Genomic DNA, 5,741 nt, shown 5'->3' with positions numbered 1-5,741 from the left:
CTGAAACTTAAAACATTCAGAATATAACAGGCGTGGCATGAAATATTCTAAAAGAGAAATGTCCTTGGCTATTAATATTTGTGTCAGTTATAGGAGTGTGATTTATTACTAGGCGTGCTGAAAATGAGATATAATATAATCCCACTATAATTATAAATCCTAAAAAAATGTTGATTGAGTTTAAATAATGTACTGTATAGTGCTTTATGACTTGCCTTAGTGTTAAGAATAAATACCTAAAGGCAGTTTGTGAGACTGGGTGTTATATTCTAAGTATTTCCATGGAAGAATTAGTATTTGTAATGTACTTTGGGGATGACAAAATCAGCAGTAACCTTTTCACAAGAAACGATTAAAATAATAGTTTACTTACACAAACCATTCCATTTCCTGAGAATTACCCATTCAGAGTTCCAGCGAAGTGATGGATTGTATTAGCACAGTATTGGCATGTTACAATTTTTTTTGTAGTAGGAAAGAATAAGAGGATAATTTAAGTGGACCTTAATAACAGTTAAAAGTCATTAGGCTGGATTCTGAAAAGCTGCTTTCTAATGTCCTTTCTCAGTCCCTATCCAGGCAGATTACAATAGCAAAAAATTAAATAAATAAATCAACATGGTTCCTTCTATCCCTTGTGTGCATGGGCGGGTGTCCTACATAAATCTGTGCAAGAGTTCAGTGAATAATCCTTGATAACATCTGTGCATATGATTCATTATCACGCTAAGCAAGAAACAGAGAAAACCTCTTCTCTTCAAAACACATCAGTTGCGATTGCCTGTATAGCATAAGTGAAAGACATAAAACATTTACATGAAGATCACAGCACACAGATGTTCCCCATCCAACTTGATAAAATAGAATTAACAAACAGCACAAATTGTGCAAATCAGATGAATTCAAGCCATAATTGCTGCCAAAGTCCTATAATTGAATAAATAAAAATATGACATTCCTGCTGACAGCTGATCAAGATCTGATCAGTCAATATTAATTTATTAAAAGGGGTTCAGATTGAGCGGAGAGGTGAAGAACAAGGGTTATGAAAGGTCAGAAGAACAATTAATAACATTCGACTGGAACATTGAGATTATTTAGTCAAAAACTATGTTCTAATATTTTTTTCATCAGTTGATCTCAGTGGAAATATTGCTGCACAATCATAACAACTGTTAAAAAAAAAAAAGAGAGGATATGTTTGGGTGTGTCTCGGCATTTACAGGGGACTTTAACCGCTCAAGTGCTCTTGTTTATCTGACTTGAGTTGATCTGGGAGTTAAAAGTGGCTCCCTGGAATCCGTCGCCAAGGAAATAACCAGCTGGAAACACCAGGACCACTGGGAACATTCTCCAGCTTAAATCTCATAAAGATTTGATACGTCTCTCCGCTGTTGAGCTTAATGCTTGTTTATTGAAATTCATGAATGCTCAGGATTTATTTCAAGGCCTGCACTGTTGAATAATTAAATGTATTCTTTTCTAATCCTCTAACGTGAACAACAGAGCGCAGCTCATCATATCAATGACTTTTATCCTTTGCTTTAAGACATAGCGAGTTTGTTTCTGTTCACAAGTTGTGATGAACCTATACTGTGATTACACACACATTCATTTGTATTAATACACATGATAGTCATATTCAATGTGTTGTAAAATAAACAAATAAACTAATTTTAAACTTATTTTAGTTTACCTAATTTCCAAGAAAACATTTCTTTTTCATTTAGTTTAACTTCATGTACTCAAATAACTAAAAATAAAACTGAAATAAAATTAAACTAAAATAAAAAACTAATATATATATATATATATATATATATATATAAATGAAAAAAAAAAATCATAAAATTACTCAAACTTTAGCTAAAATAAAAAATAAATAATTTAAAATTAAAAAAGGAGAACAAATAAAATATAGTTTTTTATTAATAGTTTGAATAGTATAAGTTTTTCAATGATACTAAAATAACACTTGGTTCGTGTTCAAAAGTGAAAATTAATAGATTAATAAAATGAATTTTAGTGTTTGATAATGCATTCACACTGTAAATGGCTAATTAAATACATTTCTGATTTGCTGATGTCATGTTTTTTTTTCTTTCATTGTACAACTTCTATAACGTACTTTTAGTACAAACAAGTCAAATAAAAGGCCTCAATTCCATCATATTTTATTTTCAAAATCAAAATTTACCTGAATATTCCTAATTAAAAGATTCAAATGTACAAACAAAAGCCTTCACACCATGATTTGTGTTTGTCATTGAAACATTGCACACACAGCATCCTATAATAGGCCTTCAGGGTGATACATATATTTTAGAATGCACACAAATGAGTAATAATGCATCTACAGTATGTTTCACATGGCAGACAACACACTATATGAGTGATCAGATAATCATGATGCCTCTTAAATTGCATCATACTTACAGTTAACTGCAGCTTTCTAAACATTTTGAAAAAGCTTATAAAAATAAATAGATTTTGTGTCATGTAGTCCCACACCTACCTGGCTGTGAAATTTCTATTATGGTCCAACACAAACACACACTGACACAAAGACAGAGGAGGAGGCACAGCCACAGGTCTGAGGGAGAACCAGGGCGGGAAAACCAAGCACTTCAAGTAGGCCAGGGTGGAAAACACACACACACACACACACACACACACACACACACACACACACACACACACACACACACACACACACACACACACACACTAAAATCCACTTTCATAAGGTCTGACAATTTTTTCAAAAAAGCTTTTTGTGATAATCCATGGCAAAAGCATTATTAAAGGAGTAATGTTAAAATTACACAGGTTTCATTTAATAAAAGCAACCTGATACTTCTAGGAATACAATCAGGGACGGATGTGAAATGGCTCATGATATCTTCATGTTGTTACCTGCATGGTGTTTTTATCAGATTTAGCTTTCCAGAAATAGCTCACTCACAGGAAATGGAAAAGGTATTCTTGACTTCCATTATGGAAAGCCAAAGAAAATTAAAGCTTATCCCAAACCTCAGACCTGTATATTTTAACAGTCCATTGGTTAAATGCACATATTGTCTCTTTTAGGCAGGTAAGTGTTTGCTTTTATGTGGGTGTTCTTTCATGCTTTTACCGAACAGAACGAGTGAGAGCCGGATCTCCATTATGTGTTCTGACGTTTTTGCACGTCAATGAAAAAACAGATGATGCAAGCTAATTTACTGGTTTGAAAACTGCCTGCAACAGAAAACAGTAAACCAACCCGCAATATTGCTTCTGATCTAGGCTTTCATGATCATACAGACTATGATCTAATCTTCTTTCTGTTAAGAGAAACAAGAAGCAAACAAACATGAATAACCTGCTTAAAGGAAAATAATTTGCCACAACAAACAAGATTATAAAACGCTGTCTTATCTATGTCATTTTGGTGGGTGAATCTCACAAAAAACACAAAAAAAACCTTAAAAGGTAAACGTAAGAAATCATTATCAACATTATTTTTATGAAAAAAAATTAGCACTTTTTCCTCACAAATTACTGTAATGCATCTTGAGATTGTATTGGGCCGTTCACACAGAAAGCGCTTTTGCATTACTGTGCTGGTTTACAAAGACCTTAGTCAGGGAGGGTAGCGACATATTTATTTCTTGATGGGGAAAAAACAAGGCTGTGAGCGATATAAGTAAAGTGTGTTAATGGATTGTACTATTCTTAACATACCAACTGTAAAAAAAAAAAATATTCAGTTGCAAAATACTTTAGAAAATGGTTTTGAAAGCCGAGAAATTTCTGATCTAAGACCTTTATAGAATGCATGCCATTATAATGACAGCAAGTGTCCCAATTCAGAGGCTGCATCCTTCAAAGGCTGCATTCATTGAAGACCAAATGCATCACAGTAGTGCAGCGAAGTCTGTCCCAGTTTGCAGGCTCCTTTAAATGTGTCCTTTGTTTCACAGGCCATGAAGGACACGGATCCTTCACAGCTATCCCAAGATTCACTGTATGTGGTGATGATTTGAGAGAAAATGCTGGACTACCTTTTTAAGTGTAAGTATTGGGTTTCAACTTAATCAAATATTTAATGTTACAAAAACACTTTAAATTGATTTAAATGTTGACATATCTATATGTATGTATGTATGTATGTATTATGATATTATATATATATATATATATATATATAGACAACAATGTTATCAAAACTATCCCCATTCACACGGATCTGTAAAAACCACTTAAAACGCTGTATTATGCTTTTATGCTATGTATTATGTTTTCAAAACCCCCGTTTTCAGATCCCCACAACACCGCTTTCATGTTAAAGGGGTCATATGATGCGATTTCAACTTTTCTTTCTCTTTGGAGTGTTACAAGCTGTTCGTGAATAGATAAGATCCCTAAAGTTGCAAAAACTAAAGTCTCAAACCTAAAGAGATATTCTTTATAAAAGTTAAGACTTGTCCACTCCCTCCTAAAACGGCTCGTTTAAACACGCCCCCACATGTCTACATCACAATGTGGGAAGATTTGCATAACACCGCCCAAATGTTCACGCAAAGAATGAAGGCGTAACTTTGATTCTTGCAGTTGCCACCGGCACCATGTCGTGGAGACGCTGTGTTTTTCGTTGTAAAAGCAAAACTACTTTGTTTGCTCTTCCAAAAGAGGACACAACTAGAAATCAGTGGTTAAGTTGTATTTCAACACTGTTCCAGAACAGTTCAACCCAAATATTCAGATGTGTGCATTTTATGGAGGACTGTTTTCTGATCCTGGGAAACTACAATACCGGCTGTTCTGATTCACAGTCTGAAAGTGTGTTTTCATATGTAAAGGATTTGCCACTGATGACTCAAACACGAGTTTTGAGCAGTGCAGAGTAGCGCTTGTTGTATGTAGTTTCTCAGATCACAAATGCAGGCATGGTTTTATGTTTACGCGGTGCAGTGCGATGCAACACAACATGTAAAAAAACAGTATAAGTCATTATAATCAGTAATTATGTCCCCACTGGATGTTACAAATGCCTCGTTTGTAATGGGTTTTATTGGTTTTGTCTGGTCGTGCCGGGAGACGGCATCACAGTATGGTGAGGGGCGTAACATTTCCATCACATGCTTGAGGTTTTCAGCCAATCACAACTCACTGGATAGCTGGCCAATCAGAGCACACCTGAGCTTTGTAAAAATCGTTTCAGAAAGGCGGGGCATTGAGGAGAAACAATAATGTACAGTATGTGGAAAATGTGTTTTTTGACCCTTAAACTACATGAACACATTGCATTACACCAAATACACAAAATAATGTTCTTTTTAGCAACATCATATGACTCCTTTAATGACAAAAAGAGAACTATAAAAAGTATTTTTATAGTTGAAAATGGTGTCGTGTAAACACCCCCATAAGATGCAGTTTTGTAACACATCACAGCCTGGTGTTTATTCACATTAAATTTAATATGTCTTCTTATTTTTAAAAATGCGCTAGACAAGTGTTCAACCGTTGTGCTTGATTCTCACTCCGAAGCACCTGAGTGCTGCTTAGGCTTATGCCAGACAAATCTTGACGAGCATTTAAATGTGAAATTAGCCTATCCACCTTTTTCTTCAAAGCGGAAGTAAGCCTATGGGTGAGGTTTCTGGTTCATTAGCCGCTATAGGTAAATAACGAGGAGAATAACAACATGCAGTAAACGGTAAAACAGTTTGCACTACAAAACAATGTGTTCATAA

The sequence above is a fragment of the Cyprinus carpio genome, chromosome A3 (genome assembly GCF_018340385.1).
Source record: "Cyprinus carpio isolate SPL01 chromosome A3, ASM1834038v1, whole genome shotgun sequence".
Taxonomy (NCBI): Eukaryota; Metazoa; Chordata; class Actinopteri; order Cypriniformes; family Cyprinidae; genus Cyprinus; species Cyprinus carpio.
This window is presented reverse-complemented; position numbering follows the sequence as displayed.